Below are 17715 nucleotides of genomic sequence, written 5' to 3'. Positions count from 1 at the left end.
ATCAAAATCCCTCTCTCTACAACTTCTGATTTTGCTAAATTTCATTCAAGGGGGTGGGGGGAAGGGGGCAAGAAATAATGGAAGGGAGATAGAGCAGACAGACATAGAGAAAGAGAGAAAAGGAGAGAAAGAGAGACTTGCAGTTTAACATTTACATTCTAGATTCAGTGCGAAATTATTCTCTCCTTTCTGTCTTTCTCTCCTATAGTGTAGTAGTACACACTATAGTAGCGGTCTGACACCACGTTGCTACAATTTTTGCTGCATTATACAGATCAACAAGTTTAATAAATTCAAGTCACATCGCCCTGCGTCGCATAGTAGACAGTTTTTGAACATAAATAAACAGTGTGTTATTTAATTAAAAACATAATATACAAAGTGAATCTTAATAATAAAAAAAGACTTAAAAAAAGTGAAGTTAAGGAGAAAAATTAAAAACTATTTTTACTCTGAGAGGAATATAAAGAGGTGTATAGTTATAAAGTGTGTTTGGGACAGTTTGTATCAAAACAAAGTACAATTCTGAACTGCAAGAGTTGTGAAGGGTACATATGTAGGTACTCTGGAAGTACATGTGAGTACCATGGTGGTACTTTTTAGTCCAATACTGCTATATGACCTGTTTCTTTAAGATTATTACATAAAAGGTAAGGCTTAAAATCTAGTTTTTGTACATAATCTTTTTTTTCTTTTTAGTGAAAAGTATTATACAAAGTTTTGCTAAATTGCTAATCCCTTTTTTATTAAAAGAAAAAATTTGTTTCTTTAAATATATGTTTTTATTAAACGCGGTTTTTAAAAAAACCTTATAATTTTTCATTTTAATATCCACGAAACTCTGTCTATAATACGATAGCATATCTTAGTTTGAACATAGGTCTACTTAGATGCTGAGAAAGGTCTAACAAATTAAAACATCAGTTGATATCTTTCTTGATGCAATATTGTACATTAAAATTAAATTAATTGAAACTTTTAAACTCAAAATAAAGTACAATGTGAATTCTTTTAGGTATGATTATATATCAAAATTTTATGAGATTATTGTTTTAGATCGAACAAACAAAAGATTATAGCATATAATATATTTTTGATAGAGGAGCTACTCTACAACTTGTGCATGTCTGCTCATCAATCTAAGAGTCTAACTAGTACTTGTATTAAATGAATCATTTTTATTTTTATAGAATACTTTTATATTACTAAATATTTTTATTACAAAACATATAAGAATATATTAACTTGTTTATTTTTCAAAACTGCTGTTCATTTATATAAAAAGATTTTTAAAGTTAATCGGATTGATAATTGTGCTGTTATAATTTTCACTTAAGGCTACCTAAATAAAATCAATTTGTTTCTTTTAAAAAGATATTTCATATATTAAACCCAGAGATCTAAACGGATAAGACAATGGCCGGTAAATTGATGTACATTCCCATTGAAGATATACACAATTACTTCTGTAGATTTCAATTACAATCACAACTTAATGAACCAACCAATCAAAACCCCAACGAATATGAAAACTTAGTTATAAAACTTTGGGGACTAGTGTAATAAAAACCCCAATGTCCCCAGCTTTTATGATTAAACCCAATTAGAATTGGTCCTAATGTCGAACTAAATAACATGCAAATAATATGTGTAATAAAAATCATTAAAGTGCAAGAAATCTACAAAAAAAATTAGCTTTATTGTCTTTTTTTGATATACCTAAATATTTCGATATTGATCGTTTGTGTAATGGAAATTTTTAAAATAAATAATTTTTTCTCAATATTTCAAGAGCATTAAACACATTTTTGAACCAATTAATAGTTAAGATAATTTAAAGAAAGCAAGAATTATTATGTACTAAGGTAGTTAGCATTAATAAATTTTAAAAACTTCAGGTATACATTAACAATCAAATTTTAGCTTGAATTTTTGGATAAATTACTAAAATCATATCTTCGTTAGATAACACCAAAAAAATTAAACAAATTTGATATTGTGAATTCCGGCAATTGGTAAAACGTACCGAAATAACCTAGCCATAGATTAACTTCGCTACTATAAATCTACTGTCGGCTGCGACCCTAGTATCTACGAGCTCTATATTCAAATGGTTAGGAAGAGAACAGAAAAATAGCCTACAAACATCTCAATTGAATGCAAAAATAAGAGTAGCCTTAAACCATCCTAAATAAAGATTCTCTAAAAAGAAAAACTCAATTAGGTCAGTAATTATTAAAATCTTTAGCTTCAGATAAATAAAACCTTACTACTTTCTAATATAGGATTGAATCTCACATGAAAAATATTCTATAATTATAAGAGTAGATAATCTTGTAGGATGATTGTTTTAAATGGTTAGGGCTATTCTACCAATTCTAAATTACAAGAAAATACTTCGTTACGAAAGGACCTTAATTAAGCAAAAGCATTTGATATTTTATATTGTACAAAAAAAATCGTCGGTCATTTTTAATTTAATCTCTTTAAATCTATCTATCTATCTTGTATCTAATAAATAATAGTTCTGCAGCATTTTGTGGTTTTTACGCTTTGCTTTTTTATATTTATGAAATATGCACCTTGTAACCGAAAAATTTGTAATATTTCAAAAGACGTATTCAAATTTGGAATAAACGTTGTTACATTTAAATGAAATCAATTTAAGTTTTAAGAAGAATTTATATTCAAGATAATATATATATTTTTTCATTATCTATGTCATCTAAATTTGATTATGAATTATAATCCTATTTTATAAAGTAGTAAGGTTGTTTTTGTATGTAGCTTAACAATTCGATTAATACTGAACCGACTGAGTTCTTCATTGTAGGAAAGCCTTACATAGGTTCTGAGATGGTTTTAGGTTATATAATTTCATTGTCCTAACTTCAATGGGTATCCTTTTTAGGATGGTAAAAAGGTAACCCCCAACCTTTAATTGTACATTATCAAAAACTGGAGGAAAGACATAAAATCTTCTCAGGGATCCAAAGGGATAAGACAATGGCCTACAAAAATGATATACATCTCCAATGATGATACACACATTTGCCATTTCTGTAGATTATAATTAGTGGTTGAAACGTTTGGACACTGAACTTACTAAACCAACTAATCAAGATTCAATAATAGTTCCCGAGTAACGTTGGTAAGCAAATGAATAAGAAAACGTTATCATAAGACTTTGGGGACTAGTGTAATAAACAGCCCCTTACTGTAAATTATACATGCATTTGCCTAAATAATGACTGATTTCAAAATAGTGGAAAATAATTTGAAATGATTTGATACTGCAGTTGCAGGCATGACAAAAAAGTATACTGCAGTGCATTGGCAAAAAAAGCATAACAAACATTTTTTTGGCTACTCATCGACACATTACATAACAACTGAGTTAAATAGAGATAATATAGAGACATACCCTCTTAATCAGCCAATAGGATAACAGTGGAGGAGCAAACTGGCTATGGTATTGGTTGACATTGTGTACATATTTTGGTAGGAAATGGAATAGTTTTTTTTTTCATTACGTTCGCAATTGCAAAATGTGTCACCTAAACATAGTCGCATTTCTGAAGATTTTTTGGGTAAATTATATGGTGTAGAAATTTTTTTCCTAGTATAATGTGAAGCAAATGACAAAATCTTTAATAAGTTAGCTATGAATAGTTGAATTCCTTAGGATAAAGTTAGCTTTCTAGAAACTATATCCTAATTGCAAAGAATAAACAAAGGTGTTTGTCTGCTAAAATTTTTTTTTAAGTTTGACGAATTTTAGGATCAGATGGACCATCTATATATATTATGTCTATTCTGCGTTATTATCACTTTTTTTGTGCTGAGTCTACTAATAGCACTTTTCATGGGCGCAGATAGGCATACTCAAGAAATTTTGTTTTAGATAAATTAATTAATTTCTAAAAAGGTCTTCTATATAAAACCTTTTTAACTATATAATGTTTTATTTTTCTTTAAAAAGCTAGAATAAAGGTTGTTATAAGAAATTAATTTATTGGAATTGGCTTAATTAATCAACTGTATTGATAAAGTATGTATAGGTATACTTATCTAATATGGTAGTTTATTTTTTTATTATTAGTACATCTATGAAAAATTGTTTTTTAAGTATATATTTATGTTATTAACTAAGTTAGTTAAGAGAATTTTAGGCTTTACTTAAAAGTATTTTTTTCTGAGGAATAGTGATCTCTTTCGGTGGTTGTTTATGTTTTGTCGTTGACTAATGTGCTTTGCTGTTTGTGTGACGTCATGCTAGTGTAGCTAGGGGATACCCCCCTTATTATTTATCCATTTATTTTGTCTGGTATGTACGTCTGCAGGGTGGGTATGTGCCAGTCACATACAAAAAAGGTGTTCTCGTAATGCCAACGTTTTTTTTTAACTATAGTATAATGTATTAAGTTATTTTTTTGTCTGACGATTTGGATGACTATAGAACCGATTGAGTTCTTCGTTTTAGATCACACTGGTTTAATGCTATTTTTTATATGTAAGTTTTATTTCAGGCTATTTTCTACCCCTCCGTACCCTTCGAATACTGAGCGCCTCGATGTTAGGAGCGCAGCCTTTAGTACATCATTAAACAAGGATGATATAATCAATAAACTCATTAAATCAGTTAAACGAACATAATTAGTTGTGTAAAGACAAATTCCGTGTAAATCTATTCTTTAATTATTTACATACTTAAATGCCAAGACTTTTTAAAATAATCCTGGCTTATTTCATAGTATAGTGCAGTATCGTCATAGAAATAGATGATTACATCATATAAAACTATTGACATATAAGTTAAAAAATTACAATTTTTTTCAAGTTTATATAATCCATATGAATTGCGAATTTTTTCGCTATTTTTTGGAAGATTTTTTAACAATTTCATAGCAACACTATGTTTTGCTACTTAATGAATGTTTTGGCAAGTCATAGGACTGAGAGAGAGACCATGTTGACTTGCCACTTTTTCTATTATTTAATTTTTGTCTAAGTCATGGAGAGAAAAGTTGCAATTTTTATTCTACATGTACAAATATGTATATACATATTTTTATATATTTTTGTAGGTTAAATTTTTGAAATTCTTTTGGAGTTGAAAAAAAAATAAGTTTTCATTTGCATATATTTTAAATTCTGAAACTATAAATCGTCATCTAAAGGGATAGATATATTTTATTTTACATTTGGTGTATAGTTTTGCTCAAGCTAGCCAAGTCAAAACAATGTTTACAGAAGACCTGGAACCTAAAAGTTGGCTTAAACACTTATATCTTTTTTATTTCAACATATTTCAAAGTTAGTATGTTTTCCAACCTATTTTTAAAAAAAATCACTAGTCTAAGAAATAAAGATATATTTAGATTTTAGCAATCATTTTGTCTCATGTAGAAGTGAATAAAGCAATATTATAGCTTGGTTGTTTGAGACGTTGTTCAATTAAAAAACTTTTATTTCGTTTTTGAGACTGGTTGAATCTTCCAAGTTTGCTGGCGTCTTGTGAACGCCAGGATGGAGATATCATAAATTATACCTGACTTAAATTTAATCCATTTATAGCCCTCTATATATTACAAGCAAAGAACGGAGCAACCTTACACCCCCCCCCCCTCAATATTTATAAATTAAAATTTTAATCTAGATATTAAATGTTGTTGGCTTTTATTGGACAGTTAATTTTTTTGTTGTCATTTTTAGTCCTTTCACCCTGAATAAAGAAAGTACATGTAAATCCATTGGTAAATATTTGTGGGTAAATAAAGAAAATTTTCAAAATACATAGTAACTTATTTTTCAACCAATAGCGGCAATAATCAGACTAACCGCGGGACCGATATGGTTCTCCTTTACAATGCAGCTTATCATAATTCTTTGGAATTACGGTGCATAAAGTTTTTCTGTTTGACTAATTTTCAATAGAATATATTTTTTTCTTCACAAAACTATAAAAATATCACGTGTTTTTTGGCACAAATATATGAAAATCGTAATAATTCAGATTATTTGATTTTTAGCTTAAGTTTAGAAAATAAAAGATTTTGGGATCATGGAAAGAAAAAGAAGTAGCGGGTTTCGCAGTATTTTCACAGAACCTTTTGTCCTATTCGAGCTTATTGCTCAAGATTTTGTTTTAATTACGTCACTTGAAATTAGACTGTAATTGTAACTGTCCCTAAAGTTTACAATTCATTTATAGTTATTTCTCGCATCGTATTATAAACAGCTTTCCGCGGATATAGAATGTACAATTATACGATTAAAACCAGTTTTTTAGCCCCGAGGTGCCCAAGGCAAGGGCTAAAAAACTGGTTTTAATCTTATGATTGTACATTTTATATTCGTAGAAAGCTGGATATAATACGATGCTAGACATAGTTTTTTCGTATGGATGAGAACCGGTTTCTATCCACCGGATTTGAATGAATACGAGAAAAATGCTTAAAAATCCTTCAAGATTCCTGGTTTAAGGAAAATATGTTTCATAAAAATCAAGATATATGCTTTAAAACTTTTTTGGAGGATTTTCTTAAATAACTAATTTGGTCCGTCCAAATGTTTATCTAAAACTAACTTTTAAAATGCATACTTTTTTACTATGCTTTTTATGTTGTTACAAAAAAAAGCCACCTGATATCTCATCTATTGTTAAGAAAGAAGCTAATCCATTCCTACAGCAATAGAAAGTTTGTTTCAAATTCTTGTATCTACCTTTCAATAATCAGCAGGGATGGTGGGGACATTGGACTGTAAATTACACTGGTACTCAAAGTTTTATAACCACGTCATCATAATCTAAACTTTAGGTATTGAATTTTGACTGCTTTTAAACCAATAGTTAAATGAATGGTTTAGCTTTGATTGTACATTTCGATGTAATTGGGGATATACAACAATTTATCATCCATTGTCTTATCCCTTAAGATCCCTGATAATCCTAGAGTTAGACAAAGCACCTTGAATTAAAGATTGGCTAATCTCTGTCTGTTTTAATACAGAGATATAAAGATAAATTGCTTCTCTTAAAATACAAACAAAATATGTTTGGTACATAATATACTTATTTATTTATGAGTTGATTTTGGCAGTTAAAGTAGATTAGATTAGATTAGATTTATTATTCTTGGGTGTACATACATAGAAAAAAAACAACAAAATAATAAATGAATTAAATGAATATTATATACATTTATATATACAGTCAAATTTTATTGATATGGTTAATTTATAAAAAAAATTTCTTCCCAAATGGCAGTTTCCTAAAAACTAGGAAGTATGCAGTAATGTGTATTCACACATTGTTTTCATACAGGCCATATAGATAAGACAAATAAATAGAAAAAAGATAATAAGCAATAAATAAAATCATATTGGAGAGGAAAGAATGATATTAGGAAGGATTGATTAGGGCATACAAGTCTCACACCATTATTGCAATAATAGAAATTTTAAAAAAACATTTCAACAAATAGATTTTGATTGATTTATCAGATTTCAAACAATATTGAAAAGAAATACAATTTTATCTACATTCTTGACATAATGGGTTGTTACACACTAAAGTTAAGCTTGATAACAAAGATTCTTTTAGATTTTTTATAAATTTTTTTCTTGATTGATTGTGGGTTAATAAATCATTATTACAATGGTTATTCCATAATTCTTGAAAATGATACTTAGGAAATCTTTCAATAGATTTAAACTTCGGTTTTTTAACATCAAACATATTAGAGTTTCTAAGATTTCTGGTATGTAATTGATTACGGCGAAGCCATGTACCTTGAAAGGAACTTGGTAGCTTACTGTTTATAAAATCATACATAAATAATAATTTCAAATAATTAGCTGATTCATGTAAAGGAAGGACATTCATTTTTTTAAATAAAGGCATTGTGTGTGAGATGTGTTTCTTACTAAAAACAATTCTCATTGCCTTTTTTTGCATTTTAATTAATGGTTCCATAGTAGATTTAAGACCACAACTCCAGGCAGGTAAACAGTAAAGTAAATGACTATTTATAAGTGAGTGAAAAAGCATTTTTTTGCTATCTAAATTCAGTATATGTTTAGCTCTATTTATAAGAAATAAGGAACTAGAAATCTTTTTACGTAAATGTTCTACATGATATTTAAAATTTAAAGAAGGATCTATAAATACACCTAGGAATTTAATTGCAGGAATATTGCTACTTGAATTGACATAATTTAAAATTTTTATTTTCTCAGGATCAAACTCATTTTCATTGTTAAAGTTTAGCTTAATATTAAGAGCATTCCAATCAATAGTATTTTCATTTTTATTAAATATCATGATTTTAGTTTTATCAGGATTTAAGCTCATTTGATTACTCCTAAACCAATCGGATATCTTTTTAAGTTCATTGTTTAATTTCAGTTTAATCTCTGTAAAGTTTTTACCAGAAATTAAAAAATTACTGTCATCAGCAAATAATAGGGTAAATAAATCAGTACAGTTTTTAAGATCATTTATGTAGATTAAAAATAGAATTGGTCCTAAAATAGAGCCCTGTGGGACACCTCTATCTATGTTCAGCTTTCTTGAGTCAGTATTGTTTACATGTACAAATTGCTGTCTATTACTTAAATAATTTTTAAACCATTCAAGTTCAACGCCATTAATGCCAATTTTTGACAACTTTTTAATTAAAATAGAGTGTGGAATTGTATCAAAACATTTTGCAAGATCACAGAAGACTCCAATTACAGTTTTATTATCGTTTTTTGCTTCAGCTATATAATTTAAGAGGTGTATCACAGGGTGTATTGTAGACTTTTTTGATTGAAATCCATACTGATGTTCAAAAATGATATTATTTCTAATCAAATAGCACGACAGTTGTTGATAAATGACTTTTTCTAAAACTTTTGAGAAAATAGCTAATAAACTTATTGGCCTATAATTTGATGGATCAGCTTTTTCATTAGAATTATTCCCTTTTAACTTAAAAGTAGGTAAAACTAAGTGTAAAAACTTTAATAGTCCGCAAAGTTCTATAATAGCGTTTTATTCGGTGGCTTTGTGGACTTTTTTATATTTTGATAGGTTGGCTTCATTAAGATGAGTGTCCAAACGTTTCAACAACTAATTGCAATCTACAAAATGTACCATCAAGGAAATGCACATCAATTTATCATTCATTGACTTATCCCTTTAGATCCCAGGCCACTTAAGATAAATTACAATATTTTATATTTTAGTGTTAATTTTATAACATTACACTCTTATTCTAATTGCAAAAATGTATATTCTCCGATTTTTAAAAAGCTATCTTACATCATGTCTTAATTGCTTAATGTAGTTCAATGCCTCTATGCTAACTTAGACATTCTATTGCAAAACATAAATATACATGAAATACTATGTACTTTGCACTTATAATCAGGGGAAAAGGGGAGTTGGACTGTAAATTTACTGATAACCAAAGTTTTATATACAACTCTAAAAGATAGTTAAAAACTTTTAAAATTACATAAAATTTAGCATTGCATTGTACAAATATACCAATAATTTGAACCTACTTACAGGGTAATTTTGTTTTTCATGTGTTTACATTTTTCGTCCATTATTCCCTATGATCCCTGATCATTATACAATAAGGTGGCAATGTTTTAAATAAATTGGACCAACAAGTTTAATCAATCAGGGAGGGAGGGGACATTGGGCTGTTTATTACACTAGTCCCCAAAGTTTTATAATAACGTTTTCTTATTCGTTGGCGTAAAATTTTAAAGAAATGAATTTTTATTTTTAAACCTTTTATTGTAATCTGCAGAAGGGGTAATTTTGTGTATCATCTTTGGTGATGCACATCAATTTATCGGTCATTGTCTTATCCCTTTTGATCCCTGACAATCAACACCATAAGTAGCGCAACAATAACGAACTATGCAAGTTAAAACTGTAAAACGTGTAAAAAACAAATTTTTCTATAAATTAAGTATTATAAAAAAACTTTTTGCCACTTTTTATTTGATAAGATGGCGTAAAAACCCATTGACGGACAAACGGACGGTGACGAACGGACATACACTAGCTATAAAGAAGCGTTGCTGTTGCTAATAATTTGCACATAAATGTAATTAACTGGCAATGAGAGTGACACTTTTGTCTCAACCAGACAACTCACAGCATAGTGATGGGAGCGTACCTACTTTGCAATTTGGCTATGTTGGTGAGTATGTCCATATTTCTGTTTAAAGCTATATAACTGTCAAAACTAGTAGGGAGGGAGGGGATATTAGGCTGTTTATTACACTAGTCCCCAAAGTCTTATAATAATGTTTTCAACTTTGTTGGAATAACTACCTTTATACAACTTTTGCTGTATTGATTGGTTTGTTCATTTAGTTGAGTGTCCAAGCATTTCAACCACTAATTATTATAGCAAAACAAGTGATATTTTCAGGGATATAAAGGGATAAGATAATGGACAGTAAATTGATGTACATCCCCTATGATATTAAACAAATTTACCTCTTCTGTACAATTACATTCAAAATATCTGTGGAAAACTTTAGACACTGCTAGTTCTAACCAACCAACCATTGTACGCAGGAGTCCCAAACATCGGAGTGGACAAACGTCGGAGTGGACACTTAACCTAACCTAACCTAGTTTAGACCATCTTATAGGTTTTTTAAATGCCTTACCCTGCGGGGGCTTATTTGTACATTCATATCTTAACCTAACCTAATCTGTACAGAAATACTTAATCAAATTAATATTTCAACACTCCTCCGTTTGTCCACTCCGACGTTTGGGACTCCTGTGTTTGTCCTGGAATCATTTTAATGAGATGTGGTGTTTATGAAACTTCGGGTACCAATATAAATTACATAATAACATTTACTTACTTCCAATGGTAATCTTGCCAATCCTAAGCTGCGCTATTTGTAAACTCAGTTGTCCCTGTTTTCGCACAATTAAGCTGTCTTTTAATTTCATAAAAAAAAAGTGGTCTGAAATTTGATTTGCATTTTTGAAATTGGCGGAATTTTGGTTAATTTAATATTAGGTTGAAAATTAGTAAAATATTTGATGAAGATTTTTGCTTCTCATGTAATGTGCTTGAAACATTATATTTGAATTAAGTATTTTCGTCTGAAGATTAATATTAATATTGCAATTATTACTAAACCGATTGTGATATTCATTTTAAGGAAGCTTCATATAGGTCCTGGGATGGTTTTAGTCTATTTTAAACCTTCTTATGCTAGGATTACATACATTGGTTAATAAGAAAATGATTTGATATAAAAAATTTGTATAAAAGTTAAAATTAAAATTTTTGGGATCATTAATACTTCCTAAAATTTAAGAGTTTATACAATGTTTGAAGTCGATAGGACAATTTTAACAGACATAAACCATCGATCGACTCCTATTGTTAACAAACTTTATTTTAAAAACAAACTTAGTTTACAATATGACATCTTGATAATTTATTATTCCACTTACAAATGGTTTAAAACATTAATGTAGAAATCATGGGCTGAACGATCATAGATTAGTACATCACTTAGATTCATAGGTGTAAGAAGCTTTATTAGTAGCAAAGCTACTCTATAATATACTTTGTCTATCCGTCTATAAGTCTTTTCTTTGGTAAGATACGATTACGCTTTACTAAAAAGCATCCATTATATAAATTCCTTGGTATAAAGGTTTTGTGGTATTATTTATCATATGTTATGTTACTTTTTCTACCTATCTTTATGTGACCGCTTAACTAACTTTGTCCGTTTGTCCTTCCATGACTTTTTTATGCTTAGCTGTCTATGGGATGTTGTCATCCTTGTTTATTTATTTATATCCATTGTGCCAAAATGATTTGTGTTTCGAGACAAAGTAGGGTAGCTGAGATAATCTTAATTTCTTAAATTTTCAAAGATAGAGGCCAGAAAAAATGACCTTAAACCATCCCAAGACATATATATAAAATTACAATAACCTTAAACCATTCTAAGACTTGTATCAAGCTTCTCTGAAATGAAAAACTTAAGTGAATAGTGAGATCTTAATAAACAGACACAAAATTGTACTACCTTTTATAAGGGAACTAGCGGCTGCGCCCCTAGAATCTAAGGACTAAAAGGGGGGTAAGAATTAGGCAAAACTAAAGCCTAAAATCACCCCAGGACTTTTTTAATAGGGTTTTAAAAAAGGGAAAAAAAATTTTCAATCGCCCTACTTATTGAAAAGTTAAGTAGAATGTACGTACATGCTTAAGTGCATTTTTTGAGATGCATATATTGCCGCTTATCTAGTAGTGTTCATATAAACTGTAATATATTTTCCATTATGGTTCTTATTCCGTTTTAATTTTCTCTCTTTCTCTTTCACTCTTCTTTCTATCTATTATTTTCTTCTTTCAGTCTTTCTCTCTTTCTATATCTTTTTTTCTTCTTTTGCTATCACCTTTTCTCTATCTCTACAATTCAATAACCTCCTTTTCCTTTTTTTAATATTTAATTAAACTCTTTATCTTTTTTTCTCACTTTTATCTCTCTCTATCTCGGATTATCCTCTTAGTTATAATATTGTAGCTTCTTTAAATAAGGATGATAACATCCATAAAAGCGAAGCACTGAAACGGTAGGACAAACGGACATTAACATTTGTATAGTGCCAGAACTGAATAATCAGAATATAAATGTATAAGAGTCTAACCAAAATTGTAAGTAAATTTGTTAAAAAAAACTGCTGGATACAGGATAATGTTTATGGACATACTTACATTTTTAGGACTTGATTATAGAGTTGCGTCGCTTATAACATTATACTGTGTTGCCCCAGGAATCAACATACCAAAAATCAGATCAATCAGATGATTAGATCACATGAAAATTTGTTGTTAAAAAAGTAAAAAAATCGACATGTTTAAAATGGACGTACGGACATTCTGGTAATGATTATAGAGTTGCTACGCTTTCTAAATAGTACCTAACTACTGAAGGAATCATCATGCAAAGATTGAAATCGATAGGACAATTTTAACATGCCTAAATTAACGAAAAAAGCTATCTGTCACGAACGGACGGACGTACGGGCGGACCGACCCTAATTATAGAAAAGCTTCGCTTTTAAAAAATATTTTGTTGCAATGTAGAAAGTTTCTATTCGTGTATAAAGAAAAATTGATAGGCTAAGTTTTGAGCCAATAGACTTCAACAAGAAATAACCAGAGAGGAAGGGGACATAGGACTGTTTATTTCACTAGTTCCCAAAGATTTATAATAACGTTTTCTTGGTTAATTTTAATTGGTCGGTTCATTAAGTTGAGTGTCCAAACATTTCAACCACTAATTATTAATCAGAAGTGCTAATTTTGTGTACCATAATCAATTTATCGGCCATTGTCTTATCCCTTTAGATCATGAGAAATAAGTGATTAGAGGTTTCTTTAGACAAAAAAAGATCAACACTTCGTCTTATTCAATCTTGCTTTTAGTTTTAGCTTCGCACCTAGCATCGAAAATCTTAGGGGTCGTGTTAACCTTCCAAATTCTAGCTTCTACTACCGTGCCCTATTTATTTTCCAGGCAAACATAGGTATATAAATCAAAATATATACATAGAAGATAGATTTTAATCAGGGATCTAAAGGGATAAGACAATAGTCGATAAATTGATGTAAATCCTCAATGATGATACACAATAATATCCCTTCTGTAAATTACAATTAGTGGTTGAAATGATTGGACACTCACCTTAATGAACCATCCAATTAAAATTCAACAAAGTCCCAAAGTTGTTGAGCCAACGAATAAGTTATTATAAAACTTTGGGGACTAGTGTAATAAACAGCCCAATTTCTCCTCCCTCTAAGGATTTTAATTCTGTATTATAAATCACAAACAAAGATGAGTAAAATCTTTTCTATACATGAATACTAAAAGAATTTTCCATTTTTGATTTTGGATTTATTTGTTACCCCATATGAAGTCTTAAATAAAAATTGTTATAGCATTCGTTAGCTTAAAAACTTTGGGGACATTTATTCAATCTTGAATGGTTGTTAAAAAATAATAAAACAAAAAACACCTTCTGTACGTTAACATTATTAGTTTTGACTCTGTTAGCTTAAACCAACCAATAAAGGTTCCCAATCTAGTCCCCAAAGTTTTTATGTCAATTTAAAAATCTTGGGTACCAGTGTAATAGCATTCCATTTTCCTTCAAGAAATAGGTATTTTTCGAGAGGGGGAGGGGGGTAAAGGGGGTCTACTAAAATTTTAAAAAAAAATCTGCCAAAATTCTGAAATCTTTTACTGCATTGAAGTAGGATGAAAACTGCATCTAAGACCTGTGCAAAATTATACAAATATTTTTCCTTATTTATGAAACACAGTTGGAAATTTACCTTCAAATGCGAGTGAACATACGAGTGAACCACAAACATACATATTTGTTGAAAAACGTTTTATTGTTGTTCATTTTGGTGTAACTGGACAAAATGTCTCAAAAATCAGCCATGTGACGTCATAAAAATAAGTGATTTTTCATCTCTTTTTTAGGAGTTTTCTTTCACACTCTTCCTCTCATCTTACTTATTTTATAACGTCACCTGGCTGATTTTTGAGACACTTTTGGTTGAGTAAGGGTTATAAAAACTAGGGGATCCAAAGGGATAAGACAATCGCCGATAAATTGATCCCCAATGATGATGCACAAAATTACACCCTCTTTAAATTACAATACGTTTGATTACTCAACATAACGAACCAAGCAATCAATATTCAATTAGTTCCCAAATTTGTTCAGACATAAATAAGAAAACTTTTTCATAATCTTTGGATACAAGTGTAAAATATAGCCAAATGACCCCTCCCTCCCTGAAAAAAAATGCTGTAGATTTAGTACCCACGGGGTTATAGCCCTAGAGAGCTAGAACTTTCTGTTTATGATGCTAAAATAAAGAGGGAGGGGGCATTTTTTATTATCACCCCGTCGGTTTGAGAGAATATACCAACAGTCTGACGTATGGATATATTTTCCTTATTTTAAAGAATGTTTCTTTTTATGGTGCATTTTTCTAAACAATTTTGATAGAAAATTATATAAAAACTTATGAAATATGTAAAAAACAATAGTTTATAATCTGTTTGCAAATATTTTGAAATTCTTAATGATCTACTTTTTATTTGAATCCTAATTTTCATAAAGTAGTAAGTTTTTTTTGTCAATAATGAAGGATTTCATTAACCGCTGAACCAATTTTGTTCTCCCTTTTTAAGAATTTTCAAATAGGTCTTAGTTTTATGCTTTTTCTGCCCTTTTCTTACTTCTTTGAATAGTCTCTAGATGCTAGGGGCGACTTTGCTAGTATAGATATAAATAATAAGGCATGGCAGACAGACTGACCGAAATACCTCCTAATATATATCTAAACTCATTCTTGATTGGTTTGTACAAGCTAACAGTGTTCAAACTTTTCCACCAATGATTTTAATCAACAGAAGGCAATATTTGTTAATAATAATTTGTTTATAAATTTATCGTCCCTTAAGATCCCTGAAAATTTAGCCTATTTTTCATGATTTAAAGCAAAGTTTGAAGAACCCACCCACCTGGGTGGAAAAGTTTAATTTTGTTTGTAATAAAAGATGCATGTAAAGCATAATATAGGCACTACATCTATCCTATCACACTGTATATTAAACTTAATAAGTTAATAAAGGTATGGGTTCGGATCTACTTAAAATGGTTACTAATGCTGCTCTGTCAGATGCGCAATATTAATAGTAAATGGAAAATGCTTTGGACCTTAAAAATTCACTACTTGATAAAATTCAGTAAGATTTATAGACAAAAAATGTTTGAAAACTTTGATTTCTATAAGATAGGTTACTTTGGTTTTATTAGGAAAGGAAGAGGGACAATGGGCTGTTCATTGCACTAGTCCCCAAAGTTCTATAAGAACGTTTTATTATTTGTGTGCTTAACTACTTACGGGACTTTTATTGAATTTTCTTTGGATGGTTACTTCAGTTTAGCGTCTAAACGTTTTAACCACTAATGTACAGAAGAGGTATATTGTGTATCATCATTTGGGATGGACATCAATTTATCGACCATTGTCTTATCACTTAACCCTTACAGATCGGGGGGGGGGGGGCTCCAAGAGCCCCCCCCCCCCTCTAGTTTTTTCAATCTCATTTTTTTTGTAGGTAAGATGGAGTGCTGTGACTTCATGACTTTTTAAGTTTAGTAATTATACGTCGGCAAGAGTTGATTTTATTAGGATATCTGGTCTGTGTCGGTCGTGGTGTCCGGTCAAAGTCGGTTGGGTAGCACCAAAATTAGAAAAAAATTCTAAAAAAATCTTAATTTCTACATTATGACTTTTGTGTATAAGGAGAAACCTAAAATTTTTTGGTGAATACTTAGATATCAATGACTTTCTGAGAAAAAATGTGTTATTACCGTTTGACCGCTCCCTGACCGTCTTTATGACCGATTTTTGTCCGGCTTTTACTACAGACATATATCATGAATATCGTGGCTTCTATTACAGCTAGAGTCCTATAAATTTTTTTGGTAAATCCTTGAGCAACATCAAACAGATAAAAATATTAATCGGCGCCGCCAACCGCCGTTTTACCGCCGTAACCGCCGAAAATGGCGGTTTCCGTTATTTGCCGTTTTTTGGCGATGATCAGGAAAAGTAATTTTTTTGATATGAAAAATAAAAGTTCGTCCTAAAATTTGGTCATCCTAGCTGCAAAATTGGCCCCTCTACAGCTGTTTTAAAATTTAGCGGCTGGCCGCTAAAAAGCGGCTAAGGAGCGGCCTGGCTGCTATGACTAGAAAAAGTAATTTTCTCTAAAAATACACATGAACCACCAGAAAAAAATTTTACGTCTTTATCTGTAACAGGAGCCGAGATAGAGGGGGGGGCTCTTGGAGCCCCCCCCCCCCCCCCCGATCTATTAAGGTGGGAATTGGGGCCCGAGCTGTAAGGGTTAAGATCCTCTGATTGTAATGAATATTTAGTGCCTGTCTTTTGCTTCAACTTATTTTGTTTTATAGCACAATGTGAATATACAACAATATTGTAAGCATAGCACCTACTTGTATAATTTTTATCCTGCATTAATTAAGTGATACAGTGGAGAAAAAGTTTTAATCTTACATACACACATGTATTCCAGGGATCTAAAAGAATAAGCTAATAGCCGATAAATTGATGTACATCCCCAAAGTTAAAACACAAAAATACCCCTCCTGTAGATTACAAATAGTGATTGAAACGTTTAGACTTTCATCTTCTTGAACCTAATTATCAAAATTTAATAAAAGTCCCCAAGTTTGTTAGGCCAACGATTATTAAAACATTATTATAAAACTTTGGGGACTAGTGGAATAAATAGCCCGATGTCCCTTCCCTACCTGCATGTGAAGAAAGTTTCTAAATATATGCATTTTGGCGTTATCAATATAATATTAGGGCCATTGAAAGCTATAGATATTTAACTGGGGAATTCCTTGATAATTAAAGGCACACTTAACAATTTTAGGCCAACATTGTACCTTGTTGTAATGGGAATTAGTATTCAAAAAAATATATCCCATAAAAAGTTGTGAATAAAAAAGTTAAAAATCAACAGGATTTAAATAAACGAGTCTGGTAACGATTAGAGAGCTGCTACGCTTGCTAAATCATCATGCAACGTTTA

The 17715-nt window shown here is 30.3% G+C and overlaps 1 protein-coding gene across 1 annotated transcript in view; it reads left to right on the top strand.

Annotated features, from left to right (window-relative positions):
- The first annotated feature begins 222 nt into the window (after nucleotides 1–222).
- The window catches only part of LOC145330135 (uncharacterized), a 129346-nt gene continuing 111853 nt past the window's right edge, over nucleotides 223–17715 (top strand). Inside the window, exon 1 of the mRNA XM_080174720.1 lies at nucleotides 223–650. The gene's annotated coding sequence lies outside the window, so the exon portion shown is untranslated. The remainder of the gene's footprint in view (nucleotides 651–17715) is intronic.

The sequence above is a fragment of the Acartia tonsa genome, chromosome 10 (assembly GCF_053477335.1).
Source record: "Acartia tonsa isolate MP-2025a chromosome 10, ASM5347733v1, whole genome shotgun sequence".
Lineage (NCBI taxonomy): Eukaryota > Metazoa > Arthropoda > Copepoda > Calanoida > Acartiidae > Acartia > Acartia tonsa.
Note: the sequence above shows the minus strand (reverse complement) of the source record. Positions and strands in the feature narration are given on the sequence as shown.